This window comes from Phocoena phocoena, chromosome 2, assembly GCF_963924675.1.
Source record: "Phocoena phocoena chromosome 2, mPhoPho1.1, whole genome shotgun sequence".
Classification (NCBI taxonomy): Eukaryota; Metazoa; Chordata; class Mammalia; order Artiodactyla; family Phocoenidae; genus Phocoena; species Phocoena phocoena.
This window is the reverse complement of record NC_089220.1, coordinates 164,113,820-164,127,885: the sequence shown is the minus strand read 5'-3', so window position 1 is coordinate 164,127,885 and position 14,066 is coordinate 164,113,820. Positions and strand designations below refer to the sequence as shown.

Genomic DNA, 14,066 nt, shown 5'->3' with positions numbered 1-14,066 from the left:
GCATACTCTAGAGGCTGAAAAAGTTAAGGAAACAAACTATGTAATCACACAAAGGAATGAATAATAAATGATTTAATGCTCACTTTAACTTCTCTCTGCCTGCTTAACAAGTATATCCAGTTTGCAACATTAAATACTAAATCGTTTTCTTCTTCCATGGATAAAAGTCCATCCCTTCTCAACGTCTCATCAGAGATTATCCCTTTTCATGACCTCAGCAGACCCCTCTTACTCCATTAACATCCTGGGCTCCAGTTTCATATTCCTATAAATGTATATGTAACTACTACAGTATAGTCAATGCAACTAAAACTATAAATCCTCCCAAATCAGTTCTTAATTACTCAAAAGTTGTCAATAATACTACCTTTATGTCATTACCCCCATACTTAAAACTCTGGGTTTGTTTAAAAAGCAAGCATTTCACATGGTTTCACTGTGTTCAAGAAACCATATTTTTAGGCACTGTGGAAAAAACAGTAAAGTACAAAAGATACGGATCAGTTTTGAAACACAATGTAGGGAATTCCCCGGTGGTCCAGTGGTTAGGACTCCGAGCTTCCACTGCAAGGGGCATGGGCTTGATCCCTGGTCAGGGAACTATCCCCCAAATGCCACACAGCACGGCCAAAAACAAAAAACAAAACAAAACACAATATAGCCTGGCAGTTAGACATATACTAATGACAACTAGTAGTAAAAAAGTGAAATGAAAACATAAGAAAATTGTGTAAAAGATATCCAAAGCAAGAGATACAGCGTGAGTCACACAAGACAAAGTCTAGCTTCATGAGAAAGCCAGAACTAAGTGCTGGACTTGAACTGAGATGGAAGAAAGAAAAGAAGAAAATGAAAACTGAAGAGCATCATTATTTGACAAAAAAAGAATAACTGGAGCACACAGAATAATGTTTTAAAAAAAAAAAAAAACCCAAAGCTTGTTTGGAGGCAATGGGTAGAATATGATTCAAACAAATTGTTTTTCCCTTCTGTTACGTGTAATGTGCCAATACCTCAGTCCAAGCAAAGCCTCATCACTTAAGTCTTTCTGACAACTCTTCGTTTTTGCTATCAAATCAATCTCCTTATTTTACAATATTAATCATAATTTACAACTCTTAAAATAGTAATAATTTCACTTACTTGAATCAAATATACATCTAGCCTAACCCATCTCAAACTCCAGTCTCACACTTCTAACTGCCTTTAAAATGTTTCCCATTCCACCAGACGTAATGTGACTAAAATCAGAATTATCAGTTCCTCCTTTTTATAATGTTTACTCATTATAATGAGTAATTATAATGTTTACTTTTTCCTCAAGGCCCTACTTGTACTTATGGTGGTAGCATGCCCCTAGTGAAGACAGCCTGTAACCATCTATCACTTAGAATGCACTCTTCCCCTTGCCCCACTACTACCAATCAGATCCCGGGCCTTATAGATTTTATTGCTTCAGTGCCTTGAATATCATTTCCCGTATCTTTCCATTCATATAAACTCAGTTTAGACTTCATCACTTTTAATCTGATTCAGGCTAACGTGCTTAAGCAACATAATACAGTGGTTAAGGAGCATGGACTCAGGAGCCTGACTATGTGGGCTCACATTCGGCTCTATCTTATTCACTATTAGCTTGTGCACGCTGTTAAACTTCTATGGCATAGTTTTCATATCTGTAAAAAATAATAATAATTGTACTTATCGCACAAGTTTGTTGTTGGGGATTCTATGAGTTAATAATACATGTAAAGTACCTAGAACAAGGTCTAACATACAGTAAATGTTAATTATCGCTGCGTGGTTGTCATTGTAGTTGTCATCATCATCATTCTACAAACTGGTCTCCTTATTTCAATTACTTATTAAGTAAAATTATTTATTCAGTACACAAATGCTGATAATAAAAATGTAAATAGGACAAAAATTTATGGTGAAATTCCATTGTTTCAATGGGGAAGACAAATACATAAAACTTAGATAAATGTTATAAACAGAACTATCAGTCATCATAGTAGTTCACAAATTCTGTCCCCTCATACAAAACTGGGTGAATAATCTTCCTCATACCACTATTAAATGCAAACTCCTCTTACTGAAATTGTCATAAATGGCCCCAACCTATATTTTCATGCTTATCATTCTTATTCCCCTACCCCATGTTTTCAACAAACTGAACCTTCTCCATGTTCAAAATACTATGAAGTTTCTAGCTTTTGTACTCTGAAGATATTGTTCATGTAATTGGGAACACCGTCCTCTCATATCTCCTTAAGAAAAATCAATGACAACATTCAAAACGTTTCTAAAATAACACTGCTTTCATTTAGCATTTCCTACTGCCTCACAGGAAACTTCTGCCAAATTTCCACAAGGACTTTATTTTCTTCTCACTGGACCAATCTCGCTCTGACTCACGTGTATATTTATTTTAACCATTCAGCCTAACCTAAGCTAGCAGTACTCAATTTCAGAAACCACTACCACTTCACATTTCTTTTTTAAAAATTCAGCTGTGGTTATATACGACAATTAAGGTTTGAAAAAAAATAGGCCTACACAACAATTTATTCAGTAAAAACGTTACTGAGTGATTGATTTTACCACACAGAATCATAATAGGTAACCATCCTCTAAGCAGTGTCACCTAATAATTCATCAATTAAGAATAAATTATTATTGGGGACTTCCCTGGTGGTCCAGTGGTTAGGAATCTGCCTTCCAATGCAGAGGATGCATGTTGGATCCCTGGTCGGGGAACTAAGATCCCACATGCCACAGGGCAGCTAAGCCCAGGCGATGCAACTACTGAGCCCATGCCCTCTAGAGCCCACGTGCCGCAACTAAAATCCAACACAGCCAAATAAACAAATATTTTTGAAAAGAATAAATTATTATTATGCCCGTTATTTTTTTATCACAAAAACTTTCCAGTCTACTGGTTACCTGGAAGACTTAGTACAAAGTAATTCCTTACCTATTAGTGGTTGAACCTAAAGCTTTTAGTGCCCATGTGATTCCCACATTTACTTCATGATGAAGTAAACAAAACAAGAAACAGAATAAAAACACTTCATAATTTAAACAAAGTAACACTAATATTTATCCAGAAACCGTAAACATGAACCAGGCTCTCACTATCTTCTAAAGCCATGCTTCCAATATGGTATCTACTTGCCGCATGTGGCTATTTAACTTACTTAACTGTGGTCTAGTCTAGAACTTCACAATAAATCAATAAAAATTTACATTTGAATGTACTCCTCTCACTTTTCCTCTAATGTAACTATGAGACAAAGTTTATTTAACAATAATCAGCCCCAAGAAAATAAACAAAGAGCTGAAGACCAAATAACTTATCATAATGAAGGAACAAAACTACCACTGAGAAAAGCAAAAACAAAAAATAAGTGCTGGCAAGGATGTGGAGAAACTGGAAACCCTGTTGGTAGAAATGTAAAATGGTACAGCTGCTATGGAAAATAGTATAGCGGCTCCTCAAAAAATTAAACACAGAATCACCATGTGATCCAGCAATTCCACTTCTGGATATATACCCAAAAGAGCTGAAAGCAGAAGCTTGAAGAGATATTGTATACCCACCCCTGTTCACAGCAGCATTATTCATTCGCAACAGCTAGAATGTGGAAGCAACCCAAGTCTCCATCAACAAATAAATGAATAAGCAAAATGTGGCATGTACATATAACAGAATATTCCACTTATAAGAGGAATCTAGAGTACTCAAATTACTAAAAGCACAAAGTAGAATAGTGGCTGCCAGGGGCTTGAGGGGGGAGTTGGGGGGAGGTGGAGTTACTGCTTACTGGTTGCAGAGTTTCCGTTCTGCGAGATGAAAAGAGTTTTGCAGATGGATGGTGGTGATGGGTGCACAGCAATATAAATGTATTTAGTGCCACTGAAATGCACATTTTAAAATGGTTTAAACAGTAAATCTTATGTATATTCTACCACTTTAAAAATTAGGAGTGATAACTACTACAGACAGAGAGAAACCTAGGGCCCTTGTCATTATCACTATCATTAAAGAATTGAAACAAGCTCACACAGAGAAGTTTAAGCAGTTGGAGAGCTGCCCCAAACTGTTTATATAATACATTCTGTCTATACACTGTTTACTTTTTCTTCATCCATTCCCCCAGTTAATTGAAATACTACAACTGAGATTATTTTTTCAGTTTAAAAATAGGGAATAGCAGGGGCTTCCCTGGTGGTGCAGTGGTTAAGAATCCGCCTGCCAATGCAGGAGACACGGGTTCGAGCCCTGGTCCGGGAAGATCCCACATGCCACGGAGCAACTAAGCTCGTGTGCCACAACTGAGCCCGCGTGCCACAACTACTGAAGCCTGCATGCCTAGAGCCCGTACTCCTCAATAAGAGAAGCCACGGCAATGAGAAGCCCACACAAGGGAGAGTAGCCCCCGCTCGCCACAACTAGAGAAAGCCTGCGCACAGCAACAAAGACCCAACGCAGCCAAAAATAAATAAAATGAATAAATTTATTTTTAAAAAAATAGGGAATAGCAGAAACAAACCAAACAAAACAAAATCACTTGCTTTTAAAATACAACTGTTATGTCACAAAGTATTTGGTAAAACAGTACTGTAAAAGTACTTTGTACTACTACTACCTCAGACAATAAGATAACTGATACACAATTAATATATAAAAGTCAATAGTCTTTATAAACAGACAATAAAAGAAGATACAATAATAGTGAACCCCCTTTTAAAGTAACAAGAAAGGGCTTCCCTGGTGGCACAGTAGTTAAGAATCTACCTGCCAATGCAGGGGACACAGGTTCGAGACCTGATCCGGGAAGATCCCAGATGCCACAGAGCAGCTAAGCCCATGTGCCACAACTACTGAGTCTGAACTCTAGAGCCCATGAGCCACAACTACTGAGCCCACGTGCCACAACTACTGAAGCCCATGTGCCTAGAGCCCATGCTCCGCAATGAGAAGCCACCGCAATGAGAAGCCACCACAATGAGAAGCCCACGCACCGCAACAAAGAGTAGCCCCAGCTCGCCACAACCAGAGAAAAGCCCGCGTGCAGCAACAAAGACCCAACTCAGCCAAAAATAAAATAAATAAAATAAACAAATAATAAAAGAACAAGAAAGAAATTAACAAAGGAAATATGGTGGCAACAGAGTAGTTTCTCAATCTCTCTGAATCCCCATATAAAAACAGACAATTTAGGAAAACCAAAAATCCATGGAATAACATTTTACAACAAAACCAAGTATCAAAGTACTTCCATCAACCCCAAAATACAAACAGAGTGGAACAAAGAACTACAAGATCTGCATGGTAACAGCATTTGTGAGTGGAGAAGGAAACCACAGGAAAACCACAAAATCACCAACGGTATCCACTGTAAAGCACTAAGGGCTAATTTAAGGACAGCAGCTGAAACAAGAAAGGGTTTTGCAATGGCCAATACCAGATAAATGCAAGCAGCCTCCTATAAGAAGGGCTGAAGTGGGGTCTCAATTAACCTTCCAGGTAAGGGTCCATTCTAGGACAGGGACTTACTCCAAAGAAAAATGGTTTCTAAATACCATCCCCACTGAAAGAATATGATACAATGATAGCAAAAAAAAAAAAAAGGTTATGATGTACTGTGAACTATACACCACTTATGTGGTATTTCTACCAAGTATGCTTAACATAAATCTAATCAAAAGGAAATGAAAAAGACAAATCCCAGTTGAGGGACATGCTGCAAAGCAACTAGTATAGAACCTTCAAAAATGTCAACATTGCGAAAGGTAGAAAAGCTTGAGGACTAAAGAGATGTAACTAGATGCAATGTTTGATACTTAACTGAATCCTGGATCAATTTCTTTTGAGGCAGCTACAAAGAACATTATTGGGACAACAGGAAATATTTGGATATGGACTATATAAAGTAGATGCTACATAAACATTTATTAAATTCAATTAAACATTAATGTCCCTATTCTTCATCTATGGAAAAGGAAATTAAACTAGATAGTGTAACATAGGAAATAAGTATATTAACAAACTTTTACTATTAATGGAAAATATTTGTTACAGTCACCATAATTCTAAGATTTTAGACAGTTGGAATTCAACTCTTAACACCTAAATGAATTTAAGTCTTCACATTATGTGTAATCTCAACTTTATAAAAGATAGTAACTCTACTGAATAAAGAAATCAGTCCCTCAGCCAATTCAATTAGTCATAAAATTCCATTTCATGGGCATGGTATTTAATTGATGCAAACTGTATTAATGTTTATCTTTAATATCTAAATTCAAGCAAAATTTCAAAAAGGCTATTCACATCTACTTGTAACTTGGCTGTTTATCCTCTTTTGACAAGGAATCTTTCCCTCCTAAGTTACAAGCTCTTTATAAATCTCTTCTCCCAAACGCTAGTCTAAGTAAGAACTTCCTGGAACAAAGCAGAGGATTCACGAGAGATTCTTTGTATTAGCATTCCTTTTAGAACACGTGAAAACTGCACCATTTGTACTAAGACCAAAAAAAGTTCGATTTGTAATACATCTGATTTATCTAACTTTTAAAGAAATGTGATTATTAAACCTCCACATAAAAGGCAGAAAGACTTGTGAAAAAAAGATCCACAGACTTTGGAGTCAGGCATGCTTGGTCTTAAATCCTTGCTCCATCATTTATTAACAGATATCTCCTGTTTTTGTCTGCCCATTATTTTTCTTTAGGTAACTCTTCCCTACTCCTTGTGACCTTGCTAAGATCTTCAACCACAGTAACCCAATACTCCGGACCACAAGAGTGAGTGTGTTAAACAGATAAGGCCAATCCTATGTGGACAACCCTCAGGGTCCCCAAACATTCTCAGTTCCAATGGCTTTCACTTAAGATTCTCCTTTGGTATGCCTATAATCACATCTTGTGCCCCAAAATTTGAAGGGTCTAAGATCTTACCGTACTTACAAGCTAACAATTAGCCCACCAGTTTCATGAGTGCTGGAAGAAGACACAAGACTCCTGGGCTGGACACAGAGGGCTCTATTACTCATAGCAATAGCAGTAGCCAGAGTGTCAGCATTTGCATCATTCCCCAACCCCCAATTCTGACAGGATAACCCGAAGGAGGCCAGATGACACTTGCACACAGAGTGGGTTGCATTTAAGGAGAGCAATCTTGGGCTTAGGGAACCCAATTCTGAACAGTAAGCATGCCTGCCAATTACCCCAGAAAGAGGTATTATCTCTGTATCTCCCAAGACTATATGCAACTCTGCCCTTGCTCTGGATGGTGCCTCCATTTTCCAAGGCTATTTATTATATAAAAACTTCGAAAAGTTAAACAAAGGCAGTTGAAGTCTCTGCTCACAAGACGTGTACAAATGTCAGAGTCCCATGGAGAACTGTCTCCCAACAACTGATGCCAAAACTGACCAATGAAATATTCAACCACTATGATCTATTCTTTCTTCACAACCTTGAAGTTAACTCACTCTCTTAACTTGTTCTTGGGACCTCACTGAGTTCTTCCAGGCCCTTGCTGCAACAATTCCTCCAAATCTATATGCCCCATTCCCTAGTTTCACTTTAAACACTTTTGAAAATAACTTGTCTCCTTATCCTAATATCCAACCTGCTTAGCAGTATCTCCCCTAGGATTCTGCCCTCGTCTACTTTCTCTGCTCCATTATCCAGGTGACCCGAAGTTGTAAGCACATCGGGTAGGGGGTCTCGGAGAAAGAGAACCAGGCATGGCTTTCTTGACATAAGAGAAGCCATTTCTGGCCTAAGCCATTTTGTGATCTAAGCCTGGCCACAATGGAACGGGTCTCCATAATTATTGATCTTACAGGAAATGAGGGAAATGCAGGAACAAAGGAAAATTAACAGGGAAGAGCTAAATCAGACTGCAAGTTCGATCTGTTTGATTTTAACCTTTGCTTTTTGCTGCTTTTGTTATTTTAATCATATATAATGGCCTGCCTCAGGGAACCCTGCCCCTCTGCCTGAATGTTAAACTAAAGTGCCTCTGTTCAGCTCACCGGGAGACAATCCGACCCTGCCCGCCTGTGGATGGCTGCAAGAAAGAAGAAATTAACACACTCCCTCACAGAGGCTGGCCATTCCAGGGGATATTTGCTAAACTTACGGCCTCTTTACTTTACTTCCTCATCTCCCCCTCTCTGTGCTATAAAAGAAACTGGCATCCAAACCCCATATATAATATGGTTTTTCGGAGACACCAGTCTGCCACCTTCTCGGTCTGCCAACTTTCCGAATAAAGTTGTATTCCTTGCCTCAACACCTCGTCTGCGCTTCACTGGCCTGTCTCGATGCAAGTAGAGGAAGCTTGGACTTGGTAACAAATGCAGTCAAGAACCAATAATTCAAGACTTCCCTGGTGGCGCAGTGGTTAAGAATCTGCCTGCCAATGCAGGGGACACGGGTTCGAGCCCTGGTCAGGGAAGATCCCACATGCCGCGGAGCAACTAAGTCCGTGTACCACAACTACTGAGCCTGTGCTCTAGAGCCCGCGAGCCACAACGACTGAGCCCATGTGCCACAACTATGAAGCCTGTGCACCTAGAGCCTGTGCTCTGCAACAAGAGAAGCCACCATAATGAGAAGCCCACACACCACAACGAAGAGTAGCCCCTGCTCACCGCAACTAGAGAAAGCCCACGTGCAGCAACAAAGACCCAACACAGCCATAAATTAATTTTTTAAAAAAGAAACAATAGTTCAGCAATAAAACAGGGTCCTAGTTCCTCCTCAAGGGATATACATAACAATCTGATACCTGTCTTGAGTTCTGCAGGAATTAAGGCCCCCCACCCAAGGTGGAGGATGAAACAGATGATGTCGACCTTTTCTGACCCCTCCTGACTTTAATCAACTAAAGCTTGGACTCTCAACTTCTGCCCCAATTCTATGCTGAATTCTCCTCTACTCAAGCCCCTTCATGAATATGCATGTACCCTTGGCTTAAAACTTCCCCACTTCTGCTGTTTGAAGAGATACCGCTTTGGGAGAGATCCCTGGTGTTCTCCTTACTTGCTGTAAATAATAAATCTTTCCCCCTTCCCAGTCTTTGGCTTGGTTGTGTCTTTTGGCTCAACACCCACCAAGAGGCGAACCCAGTTTTCAGGTAGCAAAGTTACTCACATACACGCCACCTCTTTTCTTCCACCCCTCCCACCACCCCCCAAACAGGGCAAGACAATATTCTTCTTTGTCCATTACCATACCTTAATCTTACATATTCCTCCAGGTATTATCCTATTTCTCAGTGGGCAGGAGTTGGAAGGACTTTTAGGAGATGATGCGTGAAAGCCTAACGAGCATGGAAGAGACTATTCCTAGCCTTTCAGGAGGCTGCTAAGGAGGGCTTAAAAGAGAAAAAAATGTACTTGAAAATTAGAGGAAAGGGGGTTCTTGTTATGCAGTAACAACATTTAGCAACATTATGCCCATGGTCACATAGAAAAGAGAAAGTGTACTCAATGTATTGTATGATTTAACAAGGAGATTTTCTAGGTAATATGTTGAAAGTGCAGTCTTTTTGCTATTTATAGTAAAAAGCAGTATAGAGATAAACTAGGAAAACCACTGACAAAAAAGGAACCAAGACCTGCTGGTTTTATAAGTTGCCAGTCTTTCCAGACAGCAAACAATGCTAAAGTAAGGACTAGCTTCCAGAAAAATATAAAATCTAGGCTACTGTCAGAAAACCACTATATGAGAGCAAAGCAAGGGTATGACTGTAAAATCCACTGTTAAGATTTAGTGAGCCTCAGAGAACCTGAAACAATGTCAGGTGTCAGGGTCAGGAAAGAGAAAGAAAGAATGAGGAAATATTCCAGACTGGGAAAAACTAAGTAAGAGACAGGACAACTGACTGCAACATGTGATCCTGGATTGGATTCTGAACCAGAACTAAAAAAGTCTCCCTCTTTTAGTATGGAGGACATTAGTGGGTGGAATTCAAATAGGATCTATAGATCTAATAGTTCTGCAACAATGTTAATTTACTGTCTTTGACCATTGTACTGTAATCATGTAGGAAATTTCCCCTTTTATTAAAACTACACATTAAAGGACTTAGGCTAACAGGGCATTATAATTTACTGTCTCAAGTTCAGAAAAAAGATTATACATAGAAAAGTGAGCGAAAGAGGGCAAAGGCGGGAGAGGAAGGGAGGACATGATAAAGCTAACAGGATGAAATGCTAACATCTTGGGAGTCTGGGTGAATGGTGTAGAGAAATAATGTGTAGTATTTTTGCAACTTTTCCCACAAGTCTAAAATTACTGCAAAATCAAAAGTTTTAAAAAAAAAAAGATGTTAATCCTTCTGGCTGGCTGCCCAACACCCCAGGATGAAGGATAAAACTAGCATTACTTATAAAACTATTCATGAAATGACACCTTTTTTTTTAATTGGGGTATAGTTGTTTTACAGTGTTGTGTTAGTTTCTACTGTACAGCAAAGTGTAGTTCCCTGTGCTATACAGCAGGTTTTCGTTAGTTATCTATTTTATACATATTAGTGTATATATGTCAATCCCAACCTCCCAGTTCATCCCACCCACCCCGTTTCCCCCTGTGGTGTCCATACGTTGGTTCTCTACTTGTGGAAATGACCTTCTTAATTAAATAGTCTCATCTCCCGTCACTCTTCAGCCCCACCACACACTCCAAACATTCTGTTCCTGCAAAGCCCTGCCCTCTCCCCTCTCTTAACTCTTTGCACACGTAGAAGCTTAAAGCTTTAACCTGAGTGGAAGATTTCCAAAGGGAAGTACAAAAAGTGTGTGTGTGTAACGGGTGACTCTCAAACTGAAAACTTAAAAAAAACCCAAAAATACAGAGAAGTAATGACAGCTCTGTGATTGAGTTTTATTCCTCCAAGGACCAAAGAAGTAGCCCAGTTCTCTTCGAAGACATGAACAGTCCTAAACAAAAGGGAAGTCCAGTCAATTCCCTGAGGTTCACAAAACACTAACCAAAAAGCCTATCTCCCCCAACCTCCCAAAGCACCCTAACAGTATTTATACTAGCAATAACTCCTTCATCTGTTGCCAGTTATTAATAACAGAATGGAACCAAGGGCAAGTAAGGGGGTGGAGTACAGGATGGGAGATAAATCCCTCTAATTTTAGTAGGGGACAGCTGGATTTCTGTCATACCTATTTGGAAATGAGTAAATTTCCATAAGATACACTGCCACTAATGTTAATGTGGCTGTAAAGTATTGTAAGTCTAGTCTAGCATAATACTATACTACTGATACAATATAAGTTAACACTGATGAGTGGGAAGAGGATAAAGTGAGGATCAAATGCACTGGTACAGATTATCTCAATGCAAAAAATAACCACTGATTTCTAAATGATGACCTCCAATTTAGCCTTTAGGAAAAAAATCCTTTCTGAAGCTCGGAGCCTCGCAAAACAATGGCATGTCTCCAAGTCTGATATGCATTTCCATTTCCTAACTTTTGCCCACATCTCACTCTATGGCAGTGCTTCTGTAAACACAAAAACACTAGGCTTAAAAAAAAAATTCTATTTTACAATGAGCATTGACATTAATAGTCTTAGAACATATTCTTCTTAAATAGTAATGATCATGATCCAAACTATTTCATGATTGAATTAAGACCCTCCTATAATATGCATAGCTTTTCATTCATTTCAAACATGTACTTTGATTCTTTTAAAAATATATACGCTGATTTTTAGAGAAACTGTCTCTAATTCAAAGGTATATCTCACCATTAGCTTTTCCTCTCTCCTTGCTGGCATTTCACAGTTAATATCTAACCAGTAATAATATATCTTGGGCCACACAGTAATTCTCTCAAAAGCAAAGGCTAAGTATTGGGTTGGCCAAAAAGTTCGTTCTGGTTTTTGTAGCTTATGGAAAACCCGAACGAACTTTTTGGCCAGCCCAATATTTTTTTAATTTTCTTATAGTTATATATAAAAAGTTAACTTGTAAATTGATTTCATTTAAAAATAAGTGAGTTGATATGTATATGTATAGCTGATTCACTTTGTTGTAAAGCAGAAACTAACACACCATTGTAAAGCAATTATACCCCAATAAAGATGTTTAAAAAAAAAAATAAATAAATAAGTGAGTTGGATAATACAATATTTAGTATTAAATATTCTTTATCATCACTTATTTATAACTTAATAAACATGTGACAGAATGAACACAGATAAAAGAATTCACAGGGAACATGATTCTAACATATCTTATGAACAATATCACCAAATTTTAGTTCATAACATATAGTATTTTAAATTAGTAAAATCCAAATAGATTGTAAGTACTACTTGTCAAAACATTTTATAACACGATATGCATATTTTCAAGACAACCCTATTAGATGTTAAAGTCTTAAAAGAGGTAAGGAGGGATGAAGAGAAAGACAGTCTGTAACACCCTATCTTTACAGTTACGTCATCACTTAACATCATACCATAATAAAAAAGTCCCTCCCCGAATATTCCTAAGGCAAGCAAACAAGTCTAACAATAATAATAAATGTATAGTATGTTTATCTCACAGCCTTCATAGATTATCAGAAAATCTTAATTATTAGAAAATAAAATGCACAAACTGATTTTAAGTCTGACAACAAAATCAAGTTGTACTAAACTTATACGTGCTAAAAGTAAAATTCAAATAGTATTTATATACTAATGAAAATACCAACAGCTAGAATTTAAAGTTAAACAAGTTTGACTAACTTAATACATTGTTTTTTAATACAGTATTCAACGACTGCAAAAACTCATAAAATGAAAACTTTAATTCATTCCTAGAAGGAAAAAAAGATTAATAAATAGTCACCAGTACCGTATTTATTAAATACTGTACTACATTTAATAATTGTCCATTAAAAATAACATGACAGGGCATAGATTAAGATAAATATGGTCATACAGCAAATACTTCTTTAAACAGATAATCCTCATGAAATGGCAGAATATAAGAACATCATTGGTATGACTTCCCTTTTCACAATTTATAATAAGCCCTACCTAAGACTTCCTCAATCATGATTAAAAAGTTTAAATAAAATCTCACAATGCTTGTTACAAAAACGGCTAATTAAACCAAATCTGCCATTTTTCCATGAGCAACACAAGCAACAATAAACAGCAAAATCAAACCCTACTATTGTCACTATCACAAAACCACCTCGTTAAAGAACTCAAAATGAATATGTGTACTTGTTGCCTAAGATCTACCAAAAATATATAAACCTAACAAATGTTCGGAAGGAGAATATAAAGTTATAATTATTATTCACTAATAATTGGAAAATTAATCTCAAAACAAAAAATTTAAGCTTTCAAAATGTTTACCTTGAAAAAAGAAACAAATTCTAACCAAATTCCTAAGTATTTACAAACATGAAAATGTTAAGTGATTTAGTTTTTCACACAATCTGTAGAAATATCTTCCAAACTAGTTTATACCAACTGTTTAAAAGTAATATTCTTTCCTAATTGGAGAAGTCCTTTGTATCTTCACTTTGTTGAAAACAATCCATAGCAGTATCCTTTTCCTATGTGGGCAATATGTCCTATGAATGATTCTACAGTACTTATCAGTAGTTTACTAAAAATTTCTCATATCCTTTACAATAAGTAAAAATGTAAGCAGAAAACAGGTAAGTCAGAAGAAGACAGATTAGTATTAGGCAAGCTTTTAGTGTTTTAATTAAAAGACAGAATATTCTCAAACAAATGGTATGACATTTGGTCATTAAAAAAAATAATAAACCATTAGTACCACTGGGGAAAAAATAACAGTCAAGAATATATAGAACTTCAAAATTGTTCTATATTATAAAGGGAAAAGGCTGATGAGATTTTTACTTACATGTGAAATAATCAGTTAATAATATCTAGCAACAAACCATTATTGCTAAAGTTACCCAAAGATTTCAAAAGATGACCAGAGTAACACATGCAAGAAATCCCTCACATGCCTTCAATAAAGTTTTCAATATTTCAAATTTTCAGTTGAAATGG

General features: G+C 37.2%; 1 protein-coding gene across 1 annotated transcript in view; it reads right to left on the bottom strand.

The window, feature by feature from the left end:
• The window catches only part of MLLT10 (MLLT10 histone lysine methyltransferase DOT1L cofactor), a 243,767-nt gene that overhangs the window by 119,453 nt on the left and 110,248 nt on the right, over positions 1–14,066 (bottom strand). The window lies entirely within an intron of this gene.